Genomic DNA, 23917 nt, shown 5'->3' on the forward strand with positions numbered 1-23917 from the left:
CCTCACAAATCTGATATGTCATCTACTCTGTCTTTTTGCTCACTGTAAATGCCCCTACCTATCCTTCCTCATCTCTCAGTATACACAAAAAGACCAAAAAGTCTATATAAATATTGCCATACTGGTTGAATTTCTGAATCCCTTATTTTCTTTGCTAAGGGCAAACAATACAGGCAGAATAATGCTAAAGAAAAGGAATGAAGTTTGAGTGATGGCAAGAAATGAGTTATGCTTATTATGAGTACTGTATTTGTATTACTAACAGATGTTAAGTTTGACTGTTGCAACCTTTTATATTGTTTTATTATATCTATCTTGGAGCTTATCTCTCCTTTCTTTTTTGTATCTATCTTGGAGCTTTTCTCCCTGGGCCTCTACTGAAAATGGACATATATCCAGTTAGACTAGCCCGGTCAACAAATGTAAAATAAATAAATAAAAATAAAAATAAAATTGTTAAAATTAAAACATGCAAGTATAAAGTGTGAAAAAAATGAAAAAAAAATTACCATGGTTTGTTTTCTGTTAATATATGTGTACCTATGCCATTGCTTAAAATATGAGATTTAATAATGGTCTTTAAAAACATCTCTGTCACATTCCTATTCATTATTTATGTGGCTTGATTAGCATGTGTCACAGCAGGTATGAAAAAAGAGGAAGAATCGTCACCCTAATTATATCACTCTGACCTCCGAATGTCTTTCTCTCCAGACCATCTATCTGTTTATTTATTTATTTATATTTCTTTGCCGTGATAATTCAATTGGGTCAGCCAAAGCATATGGACAGTGCAGTGGTGCAGCAGTAGCATTGTCGCCTCACAGCAAGAGGTTTCCTGGTTCAATTCTCAACTGGGGTGCCTTCTGTGTGGAGTCTAGATTGTCCTCCCTGCATTTGTGTGGGTTTTCTCCGGTTTCCTCCCACATTACAAAGACATGTGTCTGGAGCATTTCTCCCCAGGCCTCCAGTGAAAATTGGCTAATTCCAAGTCTGACTTTCCCGGTTAAAAATGTAAAATAAATAATAAAATAATTTACAGAAGAGGCCTGGGGAGAAAAGCTCCACACATCAATATAAAAAAAGACAAAGTTGCAATAATTTTCCTGTTTGGATAGCATAATACAGATGACACTTATTAACAAATAGTAGCAAAAGAAGGAGGCAATACTACATTGTTTCAGTTTCATTTATATTTCTTCATAATTGTATAAACACACCACATTCAAGAAAGATTGGTTTTAAAAATCAGTCATATTTATATACAGTTGCATAGCATTACAAGGAACAAAACAGATAGTTGAAAAGCAGTGCAGATCATAAAAAGGAGAGGAGAGTATTTAACAACTTAACAAGCCTTTCATACAATCACACATTCACCCACAAATACTTATATTCCCTCTGTTTCCAATATGGCATCACCACTTCTACCATTTTCACTCACCTGTCCTAAATGCTACTGATGCCTTCAGGTGAAAATATAAATTAGATTCTTCCAGATTGCCAGAAAAGCTTACATTCCCAGCAGCATCCCATCACCGTTTTCTAACAAAGTATTCAAATTTGCCTTCACTGGCTAACCCTCCATAAAACAACACTCTGTAAACTAATTTTTCTTAACAATCAAGAAGAACATTTGCAAAAGTATGCATTCTTGCCAGGTATTTAACCAGGAATTCACTTTTCCGAATAAACCACCAACCACAATGACTATATTTCATGATGCTTTACGTGCAAATTATTTGGAATAATCTACCTTCTCTTATCACCTGATGCAAGCCGTCAAATAGAAATTGCCAGCTGATTATGGCAAATGCCTTCTAAATATCTATTAATATAAGACCATTTTCTACTCTTACCACCCAAGCCACTATATTTAGTAACCATCTCACATTAACTGCTGACGATGACTCTTCACAAACCCTACTTGTCTATCCTCTACCACTAATGGAAGTACCCTGTCTAGTCTTTCTGGTAGTACATTTGCATGTAACTTATATCCATTAATGAGATTGGCTGAATCTTCTGATTACTCTTTGCTCTGAGATGTACTTTAACTGCAGCATCTTTTACTGATGCGTATCTGCCTTCCTTATTCTATAATATCTCCATTAACTAACCTTCTAAAAACCATAACTGCTCCAAGCATATCAACTTATAAAAATGTTGGGAATATATGCCAAGACCAATGTCTTATTCTGCTTCAGATAGTTACTTACAGTCATCACCAACAAAACAACAGTCTTGTCAAAGTGGGTACTTCCAATTCTTGGAAATACCCTCCTGTAAAACAGTTTCTCTAAATACATTATTACAAAAGTAGTGAACTACCATTGTAATATCAACTCTCCTAATTCATCTATCCTCTTGCTCTTCATTATTTGTTTGATTAAATATAAATGTTTTACTGATACTGAGGGGTGTGACTGTGAAAATTTCATTTGTTCTAAATATAAGAAAATGGAGAAACTTAATAATAGAAATATATTGACTGATAAAAAGGTGCAAGTGGATTTATTAACATAACATTAACAGAACATCACCATTTATTCCCTGTGAGATCTTAAATAGTAAAGAAATACAGAAGGCCCTTATTGACTATAATGATAATAATGGAATCAGTGATATAGTGGATGGTTTAAACAGTTTTTCTTCAGGAAACAAGTTTATTTGTATAAAATGTCAGATGTGAGAAAACATACAATTTTTAGTAAGGGGCTATAGACATCACCGTTGTTAATTTCTGATGCTAGTAATATGGAAAGATTATCCGTGGCTACAAGGGGTCAAATCAAGATCACAGCTGGAAGAGATCTGGGATACAAGTGTGAAGAAAATTTTAGATGCGATAATGGCAAAAATAATATAGAAAGTCAAAGGAAGGTAGTAGTTAAAAGTAATGTTAATTATTGATGATTGCATGCTGAGGGGTATAAGAAATATGATACTAGGTTCAAACAGAAATTGGGTTACAGTTACATATCTTAATTGCTGTGCAAGATATGGGATATACTGATATCACTGAAAAGTCTCTTTAGGAAAGCAAGAAAGTACGGAAAGGTTATAATTGTTGCAGATGTAAAGATGTTCGCAGGTATACTGTACCTTTATTTTTCAATACGGTTAAAGAAATTACTGCATTAAGAAAGAGTGAACAATTTGAATTAACATTTGTTTTTGATATTATTCCTGCATAAATATTTGGATGAAGTTTAAAAAATTTGCTAGGACACTCACAATTTCTTTGAGGAAGACCTGTCTAGAGACCGGTATTTAGGTAATTATGTTATGGGAATATTCTGAGTATAGGAATGACTGTTTCTGGAAAGATAAATTACATTTAGATCATAATGGCATAGGCCCCTTATGAAAAAATATGGGGGCATATGAACTATTTGTTTTTGAGAAGGGTGAATGTAAGAAAAAGCTGAGAGAGGGAACTAATAACATCTTAAATGTTTATATGTGTAATTCTACAAGTTTAAATAATTATTTTATAGAGATAGAAGCTGCAGCGTCAGCAGATAAAATTGATGTGTATTTAATCACTGAAAGTTGGTTTTCAGAAATAAATCCCCCATTGCATTTACCAGGATATATGGTTCATCATTATGTTAGGTTTGACTAGAATGGTAGTTGTTTATCTACTTATGTGAACATGAAATTTGTATCTAATGTGACAAGTAAATCAATTTATTTTGAGATTATGACTGTTAACATATTAGTTAATAATAGGACTGTTAAGGTATGTTTGTTTTACAGACCCCCAGGCTTGAGTTATCAAGAAACTTGTGATATTATTAAAAATATTATTACCAAGTTTGAGAATAATTATGATTTGATAGCTGGTGATCTTAGTGCTCCATATATTAATTGGAAAGGTACCTCTAATGGTACAGGTATGATACCTGAATTGGTTAAATTAGGTATGGAATTTGGTTATGTAAAACTAATTGAAGACCCTACAGGTGGGATATACTGTATGTAGTATGTACAAGAAAAAGTATTAACAAAATAAAATGTAGTGTTGTTCCTGGATTATTGAGGTCAGTCCACTATAGTGTAAAATTGAATTTACGATTATGTGGGACTTATTTAAATATAAAAAAAGGACTCAATAACATATTCATTTTTAGAACTGATTTTTGAAATGTGATTATTGATTTGGATAACTGGGATTGGAAGGAAGTAGTGTGTCATAAAAGTATTCATATGACCAAGGAAAAAAAATGTTTACTTTTATGCACCAATTGATAGTGAAACATGTTCCAACTGATTTGGATAGCCTAGAGTTTTTAAAACATCTTGGTGGAACTATGAACTATGAACTAGATAGATTTAACAAAAGAATAATGTTCCTATGGAAAAATATAGATTATTTCCAAATGAAAGTAGTAAGGCTATGTATAAGAATAATAGAACCATATTTTGGAGACTTTGAGGAAGTCCAGAAGAAATCATGAGATGTAACTGGTATTATTTACTCCTGATAATAAGAAGGCTTTTACATCAGCTTAATCGATTTGGAGGCCGGAAGACTAATGTTGTGTGTAATAATGTATAATATTGAAATAATTACAGATGTAGGGTGTTTAGCAGATTTAATTTTGGATGCAATAGCTGTCTCTAAAGAAAGTAACTATGTGAAGCATGAGTTTTGTTTAATTTTGATGGAGATGCCCTAATTTATTTGGACATATTAATACTATGGACTTGAGAAAAAATAATTATTCTTTTGTAGTGGGTCCTGGTGGGATTGATGGATGTTTTCTTAAGTCTGTTTTAGAAACTCTTATGCCTTGTCTAAATGCATCTTTGCTAAGAATTTTAGAAACAGGTGTGTGTCCAGATTATGGAAAGAGTTATTAGTTGGTTCAGTGCCTAAGGGAACTGAAGCTACATTTGTTGAGAATTATAAACCCATTAGTCTGATGAGTATACTGGAAAATGCTTTCAGTGAGTCTAGCAACTATATAATGGATACATTAGGTTCATGTATAGATGCACACAACATGGATTTACCCGGGGAAGATCCTGTAGGACCGATTTATTATCATTCTGCCAACCACAATGTGAAGCATTGGACAATTCATTATGTGTGGATGTCATCTATTTAGTTATGGGTAGATTTTGACATTATTGCTCATGACAAAGTAATATTCCAAATGTTGCAACTCAATCTGAATCTCTATGTGATAAGGTTGGTTAAGGACTGATTATGTTTTAGAACTAGTAAAGTTTGCCTGGTGAATAATTTTCCAAGTCTAATTTTTTTTTATAGGAGTACCTCACGGCTCTGTCTCAGGGCCAGTTTTACTTGGAATTTTTGTGATATTGTTCCCTATACCTAAAGGGATTTGGATTAGTAAGTATGCTGATGGGTCTAAGATGGTGTCAGTTATTACTACTGCTGAGGATCTCAGTAAAGTCCATGGGTGCTTGGATGAACTGTATACGTGGCCATATGTTAATAATATGGAACTTATTTATTTTGGTAATTACAATAAGTTCTATCCTTATGCATTGAATTACATCACCTTGGACAAAGTGAATAATGTTAAAGCTTTAGATTTAAAAGTTGATTGTGACTTCAATTTTGATTTAAATGTTATGAATATTAGATGAAGCAATCTAGAGAATAAAAATATTTTGAGAACCTTTGTATGTATGGATAGGGAAACGTTAGTCCCACTTCTCAAAAGCATAGTAAGACCTGTGATAGAATGTGCTGAGAATGTTTGTATATTTAATTCATTATAGATAGAAAGACTGGAAAGAAAACAGACATGTTATGTACAACAGATAAAAGGTTTGAGAGGGAAGACATATAAAGATAGACTCAGTGAGATTTCTTTAATCTAAATAAGATATAGATTATTTAGGGGTGATTTATTTTTATGCATATGTGTTTTAAATCTGAAAGCTTGGGAACAAGTGTGGGTATAATAAAAAAATATCATCAGAAAAGAAATAAAAATAGAGATTCTTTGTTAGTAATCCCTAAATGTAAAAGTTAAGTTTTGGGTAATTATTCTCATTTTAGACCTGCTTGCTGATTGAATTCTTTGTCTCTTAGAGTTAGAAAAATAGATATAATATATTTATTTTGAAAAGGCATCCGGTGAGTATTTGGGTGATAGAGTTTATGATACTAGATGGATTGTAGGTAGACTACTTGAAGGACTATCAGGTCAGGTGTATGAAGTATAAAACACTGAACACTGAACATTGTATATCATTAGCCCTACAGATCCACATGGCTTTTCCTCTGGTTCATTAGCCACCATACTAACAAATTTGTCTCCTAATCTTCCTTCACCCATCATGTGGCCCCTCATCTTATGAGCTGCATTTCTATTACCTTTCATCCAGCATATCAAATCCTTCATCAGTGTTCTAATCTGTTCCTCTCTTATTTCTTCCCCAACTTCCAATTATTTCTCTTCCTCTGTACTCCCTTCAATTCTTTATCATCCTCTTTATCCTTATCCTTGCAAAACATATTTGCTCATTCCCTCTAGGTCATGCTATGACTCTGACAAGCTATGTTAATCCCATCCTTTTCCATATTGTGTAACAGCCCATTTTCCACCACATTCTTCCTCGCCATTTGATCCCCCATGTCTTGCAAACATCATGCCTTCTCACCACCACCTTACTTCCCTACATTCAAACTCCATCTACTACCTCCCCTTAACAGTCTGTTTCTATTTCATAACTGTAATAGCATGAAACAAGATGTCTTAGAAAATATCCACACATATAAACTTCCCCCACTATCTTCCTGGCCACTAAGACTTAACCATAAACTTCATTACTTTACATTATCTCTAGAGAAAATATATTCTTTTCTTACCATCATTTCTCCCAACAAATATCTATCACCTCAGTTTCTTATATAATTTTCTGCATCACATTCTGACACCTAGTATGATATTCTACAATTGCAAACATTTTATCCAATCCAGGGTTCTTAAAAATTGAACATCTGCCATTATTTTTTAATCCTAATCTGCACTACACCGAGCACTCCACCCTCATTATCATCAAATCTACAAAAGGAAACAACCTCAATCTCTTTTCTTCCTATTCTTATCTCTCCATCAAACCCACACACCATAACCGTCTTCCAATTGTCACCTTCCCATTACATGTCATGATATAAACTCGGACGCAATTCCCTTGCTCTTGCATGCCACTTCCCTGACACCTACTTTGAACTGAACTCACGAGGATCTTTGGGTGAGTCATGAATAGCTGCCTGCATTAATCCCTCCCAAGCATTCCCAATCACCTTCTGCTATTCAAACAAATACAGCAGCTATCTATTTCTCCTCCAACATAAATAGTTCATGGTTATTAAAATGTTCCGTCCAAAATCATTGCATAGCAACTCTTCAGTCATATCTGCATTACTCCTTAAGCCATATAATTACCATCCTTTCTGAATATAAAAACCTATCCAAGCCTCCACACCTGAAGCAACCACACAAAAACTTAGACACATCCATCATGATTTAACATCATTGCTGATCCACAACCCCCTGGCTCTGAACCAAGACATATATACACCTCAAGACACATCAAAATCTCTTCATCTTCTACTGATGCACTTTCCTCCTCACTACTAATCTCAGTCATAATGGTCAACATTGCACTGCTGTTGCACTTAGAGAACCTTCTCAGATGCAGATTAAGCAGTATTAATCTTAGTTTGACCCCTCATCTCTTATTTCTCAGTATACCAAAAATGATGGTTTACCTTTACATGTGTGTATTGCACACGGGCGACCGTCAAATGTTCGAAAGACAGTTTTCAAGTTCTGAAAACTTCGAACGGAAGACGGTTTGAATGTGCAATGAGCGAATGCACAGTGAGAGTCGCTCATTGCACATTCGACATTTAGGGGCAGAGCACACTATAGTGGGGAGTTGGAAATGGTTCCATTCCCCGCTGTAGTGCGATCTCGGAGTTAGAATAATAAAGAAGGGGGGTTTGGGGGGTGCAGGGGGGCTTGCCCCCCTGCATTACATGGCATATACTTTTGTTGTCGACATTCATGTTCGAAAAACAGCGAATCGGCTGTTCGATTTGCTGCTTTTCGAACATTAGAAACTGTCGCTTTTTCCAGTTTTCTTTTTATGATGTGAGGATATGACCACTCGCACAAGTGTGATTCGAGGTTTTAAAGGTAAACCAAAATGACACCTATACCTCAATCCATTCTATAAACAAGAAAAAAAAAACGCAAGTTAACTTACGTAAAACAGGCATGCAGTTGTTAACACTGGAACTTAAAAAACAATTAAGCACTTAACAATGCAGAAGTAGGAAGCCTGATTCATGTACCCAGCTGTTCCTACAAAATAACCAGCATAAATACCAGTCTAAGCAAAGACTATTTAATAACTGAACACAATACCCTCTACAGTCACAGCTAGTCCACCCCTTGACTTAGAAAAAATGTTAATCACTCTAGAATTAGTTTTACTAAACTTGCGTTACTAGATCAAGCACTTTTTCCCTGATATATTTAAAATGACTTCAGCATAGTCTAACACAGCAAAACAAGACAAAAATACATGTGATTCAAAACACTATAATATGACCATACACAACAAAAATGTAAAATAACGTCATTTATTATATTAATTATTAAATTAAAAATAATATGTAAATATATAAAAATGATCTCATCTTATAAAAACCATATGTAGTATAAAATATAAAATATCCGAAACATATTTTTGTTTAAAGATGTATATTAATAAATAATCATGACTTAAAATAAGATTAATTGCTGATCTAAGTATATCCATGCCTCATAGCATAGCAGCTATGAGTTTTAAAATACTGGCAGTTGAAATGGTCTCATTCAGATCAGGCCACTGCATGCCATTTAGGTGTAGCTGCCCTACCTGTACTCTATATTCCATCCTGGTCTCCTAATTCCCACCTCTCTAGTCTTTTGGTACCCTTTGTAGTATAAAAGAAATACAGTTACTAGACTAATGAATGTCTACTTAAAGCACTGCTGTTATGTCTGTGTTTAATGCTATAGGTATACCCATATAACTTGTCTCTTAATCTTTTTTTTTCTCATTTACCTGCTTAATAAACATTACAGGATACCATCCATTTTGAATAGCACCCATAATTTCCAGTGCATACAAGTACCCTTGGATATCCACTCACTGCAATGCTGAATTCATTGTATATAATTTTGCAACATTCACACCTACCACATGTTTTTCATCTGAAGTTATTATTATTATCATTTTATCTAGGGGAATCATAGTGTTCATCTCCAAAATCGGATTTATGTTCCTATTTCTGCTACATACAAAGGATGACTCAACCATAATGTTTGTTTTATTTTATTACTAAATGTCAATTACAAAGTTTTCTATATAAAAGATTTACAGCCAGATTCAATGAAGAGTACAGAGTAGTGCACTGCTTTGGATTCAATAAGCAGCTCTTCATGGTGTGTAGAGCCTCGCAAACAAGGTAAACATTGTGGCATGCAAATTACAGCATAAGCAGCTGAACTGTATGATAATCAACCAATCCAAGATGGATGAGCTATTCAACAAGCTAGACTCAGTGCTGGTCTACACAGAAAGAATGTTTGGGGCTGCTTTTACTTTAATTCATGTGTATGTGCAACAGGATGAAGTCTCTGCTGCTGCTATTACTGCTAATAGACCAAGGCCAAGACGAAGAAGAGTTTTCAGAACCCAGGTAACTTATCACAATCTAAATGATGTGGAAACTGTAGAGCACTTTGGGGTAGATACAGACACACTGCAGGAGCTCAGCAACGTCTGTCATCCTCAACGCAGAGCCAGGGCAAACTGAGGGGAACCCATCCCAGTGGAGACAAAGGTATGTGTAGCACTTAGAATTTTAGCTGTAGGTACCTTTCAAAGACCAACAGCTGGTGGTGTTACAGGTATCAACATCCAGGATCCTCCATCAATTCCTGAATTCTATGCTACAACATGCTAGTGACCACATATATTTTCTCTGTACTCCTGAGGATAAGGCCAGACATGTAGTACACTACCCTGAAGTACTGAGGGCCATAGACTGCATACATGTAGAAATTAAGGCACCACCCAGGAAACAAGGAAGACTCTACATTAATGGAAAGGGCTTCCACTCTCTTAGCTGTCAAGTTATATGTAATGCCAAAGGAATCATATTGAATGTTTGTGCTGGCAACCCAGGCAGTTGCCATGGCTCACATATCTGGCATGCCTCCCAACTGTATCTAATATTCACTAGAGGAAATATCCCACAGGGTAATTTACTGGGGGATGCAGGTTATGCACTGGAACAGTGGCTGATGACACACATCAGAAATGCACACACCTGCTGAAGAACACCATAATGAGGCACATGCTCAAATCTGAAATATTATAGAGTGTGTGTTTGGGTTGCTGAAGTCACAGTTCCAGGGCCTAGATACATCGGGGGAGCCCTGCAGTACAATCAATGGACATGTACTGAAATATACACAGTATGTGCCATGCTATACAACATCATCCTGAGAAGACAGTTTCAGCAGGATCATCAAGGAGAAGGGGCATACATCCCACCCTCAATGGCATGCATGTTCACCACAGCCACACGCAGGTGAGGAGTCAGAGGGGAAGCAGCAGCTTTTGTGGGTGAAGACAGATGTAGGCATGCTCAATATGCCCTTGCATTGGCTAATAGGCAATGCATAACACACTCACTCACTACCTAAGGGCCTACAACCTTCCTCCTATGCACATACATATAGTAATATTGATGCCAACCAACTCCCACGACCTTTACCTCCTCATGTAGTGGCTGTGCACTGTTTGCATCAGTCAGAGTCAGCCGTGAACTAAAACTGCTGCAACTGCTGCATTTACAAGGTAAGTCTTGAGCCTGGAGTGTATTGTGTAATAATATGAATGGCATATCCTTGCATGTTGTAACATGGTAGTGTAAGCAAGTAATAGGTGGGAAATTTGTACAGAACTGACCTTGACATCTGACGGCAGACACTTATTTGACTTATATGTTTCGTTGATTAAGTAGTAGGCCTCAGCCATCAAAGATTCACATAATCATACCTCTCAAAAGTAGTGATGGCCTCTGCATGCCCTCAGTTTAGCACCACACATTTTACTCAAAAATCATTAAAAAGAGAAGTTAGAAAGGAATAATACACATTTCAGTTTCAGACTTCACAAGCCTCACAAGATCATTAACAATGAAGATGGAAAAATGTTGATGCTATCAACTGTCTAACTTTCTAAGACCAGTATAAATCAAAAGTACAATTATCAGTTCAACATCACAAATGGAGATTTATTTATTTAAATTTGTTGACCGGGAGTGTCTGACTGGATGTGGGTCCATTTTCAGTGGAGGCCCGAGGAGAAAAGCTCCACAGTAAAATAAACAGACAGTAGTTACATTGGATTACATAGCGATTAACAAATTAACATAGAAATTACTTACAACATATTTACAGATGAAGAACATAGTACATCAGTAGACAACTAGAATCTTTATCTGTGAAGTACATAACAGGCATTAACAAATGTAACAATGAGAAGTTCCTGCTGTATAATAAGTACTAGGCTTATGAGCATCTGAGCTTGCTATAATCAAGGTAGCTAGTGGAGTGGAAAGAAAGGTAGTAGTTGGATGGGGTGGATGATATTAGAGTGGGAGTTGCAAGGGCACAGCCAGTATGTTTTTAGGTGTGCTTTTAATAAAGTTTTGAAGTTGGTGCATGATGGTACGGAGGTAATTGTGGGTGGGAGTGAGTTCCATAATTTGGCTATGACGCAAGAGAATAGTGCTTCACCAGCAGAGTTATTGGCTTTAGTGATCTGCAAGTGATTTTTGTTGCTGGATCTTAGTGGTCTGGTGGTGTGATAGGGTTGGAGTAGATTCTGGAGGGATGGGACATTTAGTGGATGGTTTACTAGTTTGTGGGCGAGTGAGAGTTGATACCACTAAAGGAGGTGAGGGAGTTCAAGCCAGCCCAGTTCAGCAAGTGAGAGACAGTGGTGACTACGGTAGGATGCCCCTGTGGCGAATTTGGTGATTTTGTTGTAGAAGGTCTCTAGCTTGTTTAGATCACATTGCCTTAGGTTGGTATATACTGGAGAGGCATAAAGTAGGATGGAAATAAGGTGGGAATTTGCTATTGAAATCTTTGCTGCTTTGGTGAGAAATTGTTTATTTCTGTATAATGCTCCTAGTTTTTTGTGGACTTTTTTTATGGTCATGGATATGTGAATGTCAAATTTTAGTTTATTGTCTATTTCCACTCCTAGCAATTTGGTGTGTTCAGTTGGGTATATAGTGGTGTTGTCTTTTGCTGTGATGTTAAAGTGAGAGTTGTTTTGAGTATGTTTGGTGGGTTGGAAGATGAGTAGTTTAGTTTTGTTTGGGTTGAGTATTAATTGGGCATCGGATAACCATGTTTCAACAGAGGAAAAGGCTTCCTGTGTGACTTTTTGCAGTTTGGGTAGGGACTGGGCTGAGCAGATGATGGTCGAGTAATCTGCGTATTGGATGAGTGTGCCATGTTTGGTGGCAGAGGCTAGATTATTGGTGTAAACAGAGAAGAGTAGGGGTCCAAGGATGGATCCTTGGGGAACCCCTATGGAGACAGGTAGTTTGGGAGATATGTCATTCTGCCATACAACGGATTGTTGGCGGTCAGACAGGTAACTCTGAAACCAGTTGGTGACTGATTGTGAGAAGGATAGGTTATTGAGGACAGAGATAAGTTGTTTGTGTGGGACCATGTCAAATGCTTTAGATAGGTCTAGGAAAGTAGCAGAGGAGAGATAGCCATTGTTTTTATGCTGAAGGATAGTGTTAGTAAAGGAGAGTAAGGCAGTAGTGGTGCTATGGTTTGGTCGGAAACCATGCTGAGTACTGGAAAGGAGGTTGTTAGTAAGGAGGTAGTCTGAGACCTGAGAGTGCATGCATCTCTCTAGTATTTTGGAGAGTGGAGAGAGAATAGCTATGGCATATACTATATATACTAAGATATACTAAACACTAAGTCAGCTATGCACCCTGAGCATCAGACACAAAGCTTATGTATCTCTGAATACAAAAGATACAGAACAGGTATATGGCACAGTTTTCATCACTTGCATCAGATGATGTGTGGGAGGGCAGAAAGACTAGGCTGACACAAAAGTATGTGTGATTAAGAAAGAGAAGCAGACAGACATTTGTATAAAGTAACAAATGGCCAGTGAGACAAAATGAGCTTTAAGCTTCATGGCTGAACCATGTAACTGCTGTGTGCTTGTCTCTATGTGTCCTCCAGGTGAAATGGGTGTCTACATGAACATAGCCAAGATCTGTGCTAGCTCTGTGTCTTCATATGCTGGACAGGTGTGAGCAGTTCATGGTAGAGGTGAGAGTTCATCATTGTCATACCCGACCACAAAAACTGGCTCTGCCAGGAGTTGCACTGGCACATCCACACCCACGGTCAGATGCATTGCTGCTACCTGAATGTAACTGATGTCTGCTAGATGACCTCTCCTCATGGGAACAGCCATGACCATGACCTCATGGACTGCCACATCTGTGTGTGGATAGCTCAACCACTGATGGAGCAATGGAAGCACTGTCACTATGGGATCATGATCGGGCATGGCTATGTTGACTAACAGCAGATAATGTGGCTGACCTACACCCACGCCCACTATCAGCAGACATTCTGTCACATACACTGCTTGTTCCAATGTGTCATTCATCTGATCTATTGAATCAGAAACACAGTGGAGGCAGCCACACATGTCAGCCTGTGCCACATATAGAACCCTAAGCATTTCTTGGAAGACCTATGGGAATGTGCCCATGCCTCCATGATGGTTGTGTTGAGTGGCACAGGAAGAGACACCAGCACCCATGCTTTAGCTCTGGGTAGAGTCAACAGGCACTGAAGTAGCAGCAGCCACACTTCTCTGACTGATTGTCTCACCCTCCACCTGTCGAATATCTGAGGGCTCAATGGAAGGGGTAGGCATAGGCCTACTGGCTGTGTCCAGTGGAATTTCAGGGGATGGCTGTATGTGAACTTCAGTGTCAGATTCAACCTCTGCACCCTCTGACTGTCCCTCTCTTTGGCCACCATCATCATCAGAGTCTGCTGATACTCTGACATCAGATGGTAGATGTCCCATACTTCCACTCTCAGGATCACCAGTGATAAGAAAGCAACAAACACAGGAAGAATTAATACCAACACTACTATAGTCCGATGTATGCCAACAAAATAACAGTGGTGCAACTACTAGACAATACAGCAATACACACAACAGTGCTGACATCATCATCACACACTGAAATATTTATTTGAATTGCTCATTAGTGCTAGCATAAAAATGTTTGGCTTACCATGTGCAGATGATGGTAGGCTTTCTATGCCATATGGTCCTGGAAGAAGTTATGCAAAAGGTAAGAACAACATCATCACAATTAACAGTAACACAGGGGGTAACACTTTTTTCCCTTTATATGTTCATTAACTATACTTTCAACAAGAACATGGATGGCAAGTCCAACCTAAGCCCATGTGCAATCAGTCGGAATGTGTTGTTAACTGTAGCAATCTTTAATCCCCCCCCAAAAAAAAGAATTCTTGTGAAACAGATCTAACATATTGATTTAAATTGTTTAACTATGCAACAGTGTTTAACAATTGACATACAAAAGACTACCTTAAAGCTCCTCCTGGGATATGCTTGCTGTCCCCGAAACAGCAGCACCAATGTCAAGGACATGCTCTTCTGCATTTTCCTGGGATATATCTGGATTCTTGACAGTGGACAGGTGCTTTTCATTTGCTATTAGTGGTGGCTCCATAGCAGCCCCCCCCCCCGGTAACCATCCAGTCATGGGTCACTGTAGCTGTTCTCCTCCATGCAGATGAGATCATGTCAGTGTCCCTATAGTGCACCTGATCTATGTCTTGCTGTGGCCAGCTACTGCATTAATGTATGCAACTATCTGCTGCCAAATTTGCAATCTGCCTGACATATCTCCATGTCCCCTCTCAAACAGGAAGGTACCATGCTGCCTAAAAGCTTCCACAATTGCCTGATTCTCAGGGTCAGTGAATGGTGGTTTTCAGGGATTGAGACACCTGGGTGCCATAGTCCTAGGTGTCCTAAAAGACAACAGAAGGATAATACGCATAACAATCACATAACTACAAAATAACTGTTCCCAGATAAAACAGAAAAGGTAGCATTTCATTATTAACCACTAAAAAAACATAAAACGTTCTAGAATTTTGAAATATGAACAACAGGCTGGATGCAAAACAGGGAGAGAAACAATAGCAAGATATCCTTGTTTATCCCATAACAGAAAAACAGATTAGCTCCTCCACCCCCAAAACAACAAACAAATGACACATTTTGCTAACACATCATCTTTGAAATGCTAAAAGTGCTATCAAATAAACTGCCCCTGAAACAGGGCTACAGATTTAACACAGAGCATTCCATTTTAAGGTATTGCCTATCAGTACACATCTAACTAAAGCATGCAGATAAAAGTACAGCCTTTGCTAATTTAAAAAAAAATATATATATATATATATATATATATATATATATATATATATATATATATATATATATATTTATATATAAAACTATTAAACAGATTTTTCTTAATTATGCAAGAATGCTTTCTCAAGCTCAGTAATCTTCTGTGCAGATATATCCCAAACTAAAAGCCTTTTTTCTGTGTTCTCCACATAAACAAGTCTTTTCACCTTCAGTTTCCCTAGCTACATGGTTGCCTTTTTATGGTGTAGATTCAGGGCTGTCAGCACAGTGAAGATGCAAATGAAGTGTGAACTCATTAAAATTGCTGAATCCCAAATACCTGGTTCTGTGTATCAGATATAAACATAGTGCAAGCATTCCTTGGTGTTTATTTTTAATGAATTGTAACTGTGAATGATTACTTGTAGGGAGAAGGAAATTATAACAGCAATGCAGACTGCCCTACATACAGTGAGTGTGTCAGGTTAGACTTACAAAGTTTTAGACGCAAGTTTGTGAAGGTTGGAAATGTAAGTAAGCAGCACACAGTTCACATGTTCTGTTCATTAACATTCAACCTCCCCTTCATTGTTGGCAACTGTATGTTATATTATTGCCAGCTAATATCCTCACACATTTTAAGGACAATAATATAGAATGTCTTACAGACTGCATGTCTCAGATTAGGGGTCAAATTAGACAAGAATGAGCAACAAACACAGAAAGGAGGGCAGCTCTGCATATTTGCAAGCAATACTCATAACTGGTTGTGTGATCATTCAGTGCACTACATCCAGAATTAATAAATGTACAAATAACTATTATATGGTTTCATATTACTGTAGATGATATTGCAGACGGTTGTATCCAGAATGATGCCAGTTCCTTGCTGCAAAGGTTTCTGTGTGGCAAAGAGGGATAAGGCAGCCTTACTGTGTTCTGAAGGCTCATTGGAGAATGAGCTGAAATCCAGACATATGTAGAATTATTTCATGTGTACTAACATTTTATAGCTTGCATGTCATATATTGCTTTTCGTCATTTCAAATACTTTTCTCATTTTTGTGTTTTTTGTTTTTGGAGGGGTCAGTGTTTGAGCGATGTACAGCTTAGTGCAAACACAGGAAATGGAGAGAAATGAATGTCACATTTGGCTGTGCTTATCTTGTTTTCATGATGAGCGGCAGAGTACAAACTGGTCAACCACCAAGAACAAGAAACTGATGTGAAAAACAAGAAAAACGGCTCAGGAAAAATGCCAGTGTCCACAAACAAGTATTTAATAAAATCAATGTCCTTTAAAAACCAATGTTGTGATGGAAAAAAAGTCCAAAATAAGCCAAAAAACAAGAATCAACAAATCCAAGTGTAAAGTGCTTTTCGTCTGTTAATATAAACAGACTTCTTCAGACCTGTTAATATAAGCAGACTTCTTCAGACCAGTCTGAAGAAGTCTGTTTATATTAACAGATGAAAAGCGCTTTACACTTGGATTTGTTGATTCTTGTTTTTTGGCTTATTTTGGACTTTTTCCATCACAACATTGGTTTTTAAAGGACATTGATTTTATTAGAGTTCAAACTGGACTAGTGGCCCACCCAAGAAGCAGACAGAATACCAGCAGAATACCTGCAAACAGGGTATCTGTAAAAGTGCAAAGATCAAAAACAATATTTTGTTGCAATTTTTGCTTTCCATCTAGCAACTGCATTTAGAGGTATTGTGCAGTGTTTGGCAATGTTCCCCAACAGCTGCAGCCATCAAATACCTGCAAACAGGACTCAGACAGCCAATAATTGAAACCAGATGCATTCAATTGATTCTGTTAGGCACCAGCCAAACATGCTAAGTGGCGTTGCATGGCATAACACAGAGAACTTAAGAATGATTAGGAAATTAGGTAATGTTATGTAACTAGTCCTGTGGCAGCAGGTGCAAGTGTAGGGCTGGAGTACAGAAGATCCTTAGTTCTAATATAGGGTGTGCAACCTATTTTTACTGTTGTGACACTGCAGTTTATAGCAGTGAACTGAAAAACAGAGATGTGTTATTTCTACATTCTGGTGGCAACAGGTGTAAGTGTATGACTGCCATGCACATGGTCCTGGGTTCTAATACAGGATATTTCTTATTCTTTTGCTGTTGTTTCACTTCCCATTATATTCACTTTCAATTATAACACTTTAGATAGTGGAGCTGATGCATACCTCTCAACCATACCAAATTCCTTGGTATTTACTGGGTTTGAGGGCAAAATAATGGGGTTTCAAGTTTCCAGAGTGGTCCCCACAATTCCTGATTTTTGATTTTTTTTTTTTAGCAACTATGGCTGATGTCACTACACAAGTGCATACATGATAACATCAGCTTTGTGAGGGCCACTCTTTCGGAAAATGGAGACTTGGACTGTTAATTGGAATACCAGGATTACAGGCAGCAGTTGAGTTATATACAATTTAAGACAGTTCTGCAGTCTGGCAGTTGACAGGATGAGAAAATTTACCTTGAGTCCTTGACCTCCAGGTAAGTAAAAAAAAACATCAGTCTAACTGCAACAAAGGAATCAGAAATGATTCTATGATCCATCTGCTGCAGCCTACACACTTTTATTTTAAAAAATAGCAGTGTTTGAGAGATGTGATTTGGGATGTTTACATGCTTGCCATAGTTGAACTGTCCAGCTTTTTAAAGAATGTCCAGATTTTTGCCACTTTTGCACATCTAATTTGAGAAGGAAAAACGCAGCAGGTCCTGACTCCTGTCCACCTCTGAGTCCCTTTACTTTCATTCAGACTGCAAGCTCTGAATAGTTTGCAAATAAATGCTCATTTTTTTATTTATTTTTTTTTTACGGGAGCCTTGCTGTGCAAGTGTAGAAGCTACTGTGGCTTGGGCAGCTTATTAAAAAGGTCTTTACATTTACAGATTTAGTAGTTGGTACACAAGTTAAAAAAAAAGAAAACAACAAGATGGAAGTTCTGTTAAAGGGAAAGTACAATATTAAAGCTTAGCACATTTTATGTACAGTCAGAAGCAGTCTAAAACATCCCTAATATCAGATCATTTTAAATTCAGGTCAAGTGCAAGCACTGCAGTATTGAATGCTTATATACTGCCATATATGTAGTCGAATACTTTGGTCTTGAACAGAGCATCTCTTGCGGTGTATTGGAAAAAGAGGAAGAAGGGGAGACATCACAGAATGATTAACTGGTCATTTGAAAGCCAGGGGAAAAGAAATGTAACTGTTGCAGATAGTTTAGATTTGTAACTGCACTGTTCTGCAGAAGACTAACAACTACAACTAGTTGGGAGTGGAGCATGGAACAGATTGCTTCTGTAAAAGTGTAGCTGCATGTAAATAGAATAGTTTAGGTCTGCACTCTGCAGTGATATGTTTTTGTGAGCTTTATTTACAATATCAGACTTCATGCTTACACTGCAGTACACTAAAATTAACGTAGGAATAAAAAATCTACTGGATAATTTTAAACAATGGTGTGGTTTCCAACTGGTAAGTGCTGCTACTGCTGTAGCATGTTGTCGTGACAAGAAGAGAGATTTGTATATTATGTGTTAAGCAGTCCTAAAGTGTCCCTTACATGATTGGACACTCTTTTCTGGTGAGCTGCATCTGAAGTTCTTAGCTACATTAATGCGCACAAGAGTGTGTAGTTATGTGTTAAATTACCCTTGCAAAAGGATTAGCTAAACATGCGTACACAGACATTGCAGACTGCAGAGTTAAGCAGTGAATGTTATTCTTCCTGTTTGCAGATGGTAGCAATTAGTACTCCCTGGCTGCTCTGTCAAAAATTGCACTATGAATGTTTGGGTTGAGATTGAGAATAACAGGTGACAGCAAAGATGTAGCTGTCTTCAAGAAGAAACAAAAACGTTGTATTGAGAAATATAGATATTAACAAGTGAGCATACATCACAGTGTCTCCATTCTTTTTCCATTGGTCCTGTGTAGTTAGAGTTTTTTTAGCAGATCATTCTAGGTATAACATCCTCTTGTAATGTTTACAGAAACAAAATGTATTTATTTTTATTTAACATTTGTTTACCGGGAAAGTCAGACTTGGAATGATACAATTTTCAACGAAGGCCTGGGGAAAAATGCTCCAGAGTACATATGTCTTTGTAACATGTGAGGAATCCAGAGTACCTAGAGAAAACCCCCCACGAACACAGGGAGGACATGTAGACTCCACACAGAAGGCACACTAGCCAAGAATCAAAACGGAGAACCTCTTGAAGTGAGGTGACAATCGTAACCGCTACACCACTTACATTACATTAAAATGTATGTAAAATGATAGCACGTTATAGGCAACAAGTTGAAAGGAAAAGGCAAACACAGCAATTAAAAAGTACTGTGACATGTGGTATTATTTATTTATTTATTTTTTATTTACTTTTTACATCTAATCCCCTATCAGTCTTGGAGCTGTGTGAATTGTGAATATTACCTTCTTGTGCCCTGATTGCTGAACTTGGTTGGTTTCTTTGCGGTAGTGATTTGAGGTGGGTTTGGGCTGGATTTCAAAAGAGCACCTAAAAAATAAGTTTGTATGCACAGCTAGTTGTAACAACATGATTAAGATATTTTCAGACCAGCTTATGGTATTTCCAGCCCAATTCTCAAAATCACAGGCTTAAGCAAAACTGTTTTTACCCAACCAGGCTTTCTGGGGAAATAAATCAGTTTCACTAAATCCTATAACCAGAATCCATGATAATTGTGCCATGACTTTTGTATTTCAATTCTGGCATATCTCTTTGGCAAAATAAATTAATAATTTTAAAAGCCCTATGCTATGCCTACTGACTACATTTGTGCATATTTAAGAAATTATTTGGCCATGTTTCTTGGTGGATAAAAACTTTGTGTTCCTTGGTAGATCCATTTCTGTTCAGGCAGGGCTTCATCTGTATGGTAATTGCTTCTATACACCACCAACCTGTTCACTGCACCCTCGACACTTGCTATTTAAAGAAAGCACTGTAAAGAACACATATACATACATATATGTATATATATATATATATATATATGGTTCTACCTGACATAGCCGAAACCACACAACACCGACAACCACATCACCGACACCACATATTCGACAGTCCATAAACACGAAACCACACATAACCGACAACGAAATAACCGACGGTACACAAACACGAAACCCCATACACTGCACACACCACAATAACAATTATTAAAAACAAAACACATCCCCATTCCACAAACCACACACACAACACAAGCACACCAAAATCCTTACAAGCCCACACTAAACCTTACCCTAACCCTAAGGTCCGTCACTATCGCACACTTACCTACCCGCTCCTAACCCTAACTCACTTAACCCGCCTATCGCTCCTAACCCTAACTCACTTAACCCACCCTATCGCTCCTAACCCTAACTCACTTAACCCACCCCTATCGCTCCTAACCCTAACTCACTTAACCCACCCCTATCCCCACAGACCGTCAATCTCCACACTTACCTGCCTCGCACCCTAACGTCCGTCACTACCGCATACTCACACAGCCTTTCCCCATGTCGGCATCCTCGGCGTTGGTGTTGTCATCCGTCGTGTCGGTCTTCTGCATTGTCGATGTTCTGCAACTCGCGATTCGCGTCGGTCTTCTTCGTTTTCGGTCTTCTGGAGCTCCGAATTCCGCTGTCGGTCTTCTGCGCTGTCGACGAAGTCAGGTAGAACCATATATATATATATATATATATATATATATATATACATATGCATCAGTGGTACAGCATTGCCTATGATGCTGGTTTTTGTAGGGAGCATCTGAAGTGGGGTTGTAATGTAAATATACTTAGGCTTGCTGCAGGCTATTTCTGCTACAAATGTTTCTTATGAACTTAGACCAATAAGACCATCCAGTTAAATGCACTCTAAATCTTATAGTAGTGAGATACAAAGGAATCAAATACATTTGTTTTTTTTTTAACTACTGAGCAGAAAAAAGAATTCATCTAGCTGGAAACAGCAAGTGAAGATGTGCAATGCTTTGCATTTAAAAGTTGGTATCCCATAATTCCATTTGGAGTGGGTGGGGTTATATAATTATGTATGCAAATTTCATGGTAATCAGCATACAGATTTTTGGCCAGTTGTACCTACTTTTCTTGGGCCTTTGTCCAGATTTTGATGATTCCAGGTTGAGTGGTATGAGCTGTTATGAATTATATGTGTGAGGGATGAGACACCATTATTGTGTTTTTAGATATATGACTGAGTATATACTGCTTACCATATTTCTGTAAGTATAATTCTGCTATCTGGACTTGCAAGGCCTTTACAATTACATACAACACGTACACAACTGGATCTATATTCAATAACCTTGCCAGATCACACACATACATGTGTAACACCTCAAACTGTCACTTGTATTTATGTATGATTCCTTACTATGTCTGAACTTCCCTTCTTCTGTGGTAAAAATGGAAAATCAACACTGTGGAAGAAAATGTTTTGTTCCTTATGCCTAGGTTTGAATCCCACAGTGTAAAAATCAATTTCTCAGTGTATAAAGGCAAATTCAGATGTGTCAGGTTATTACATGTATGTCCCCAGTGCATGTCTGCCAGTTTAACTCACCTAACAGTTACCTCCCAATTTCCAATATATATTTTCAGGCTACATCAGCAGACACACTTCAAATTAAGACCAAGTGTCAGATTAACCTTCCAATTTCAGTTATTTACTTTCTCCCTGCTTGGCACTGCTGTGCTCTGTTTAACATCATGCAAATGTGGTAGGTATCACTGCTTGGGTTTACATGCTACCACTTAATGTGATAACTGGAATTGGCAGGAAAGCATTAGTTTCCATTGCTCTAGTTCAGCTGTTAGACATGGCTGACATTAGAGAAGAAAGTGCATAGTTTAGGGCACAGAGGTGGGGTGTCAAGGTATCCAGGATATTTACTGGATTCCTGGTAAAGCACCACAGCCAAAGGCTTCTGGAAGGGGAACTCATCTGGTTCACAGTACAAGCCTGAGGCATGGAATAGTTTGGCTCAGGCTGATTGCACTGCCACTGGCATCCCATCTACTAGAGAGCAGTGTAGGTATTATTTTAATTACCTACACAGGCAAATAAGGGATACCCTCAACCATCGGTTGAATGAATTTGAGACTGGAGACACCCCACAGCTGTGTAAGTATGACAATAAGGGAGTACTTGTAAGACTTAGAAAGCTAAATGTAGGCAGGATTGGTATGCATAATGCTCTCCTGTTCTTTTCTATTCTTTCCCCGGCTCCCACTAAATGTGAGTTCAATAGGCAAGCTCATGTTGCTCAAATGGAAAGATTGAGGGAAGCAAGTGGTATGCATGCAGCACAAAAGAAGTGTTATTGTAGCTTTAAATGTTAAGGATAGCTTTTTTGTGTTTTTATACAGTTGTATCAAACTGAGCATGCATATCCCAACTGTAAAAGAAAGTATGCATGTATTAGTCTGTAGCACAAACCAGTTGTAGGAGTCAAATATTAGACTGTAGTCAGAGGCTGTGGGTTTAATTACCACAAATCATAACTATACAATACATTTCTTTAATATTTACATTAAATTAAAAAATATATACCAGTGGCACAAATGCCCTGCTGTTAACTGTAATCTGTATAACTGGAACACTCATATGTGCAGTATATGCACATTTCAAGGATTACTTTCAGCAATCTGTAATATTGTGTATTTGTTATGACATATACTTGAATGTTGAAAACACACTAAAACAACTAAAAATTAAACAAAGACTGATGGAAGGCAACCGTATACTTGAATGTAGTACTTGAGATTAAAGAGTTGTATAATTGTGTTAATGCATTGTATGTCACATATGATGGTACTAATTTTATCTCTTTTTTCTCTCACCCCAACCCTTATCTCTCTTTTTTATTTTATGTTATATATTGTCTATTACATCACTAAATGCTACACAGCACAGAGAGGTAGGCCAACCCCAGTGGATAAGCTTGCCCCCCTCTACCACCATCAGCAATGCCCAGCACATCTGGGAGCCAACCTGGCAGCACTGCCTCTGCTGCCCCTGCACTACCTGCACCCTCAGGTAGTATTTCCTCAGAAGCTGATGCAGCGATACCCTCATGGAGCAGTGGCAGAGGTGGTGATTTCATCACCCATCAGGAGATGCCTTGGTTGGTGCATAGGGTCATGTACCACACCATTGCTGTATGCCTACTGCATATGGATAAGCTCCTCTCCCTCATGGTCCATAGGAGGAGAAGATGTCAAGCACTCCAAGTGCCAACAGAGTAATGGGACAGTGA

The sequence above is a fragment of the Protopterus annectens genome, chromosome 11.part0 (assembly GCF_019279795.1).
Source record: "Protopterus annectens isolate FY-2018-M chromosome 11.part0, PAN1.0, whole genome shotgun sequence".
NCBI lineage: Eukaryota > Metazoa > Chordata > Ceratodontiformes > Protopteridae > Protopterus > Protopterus annectens.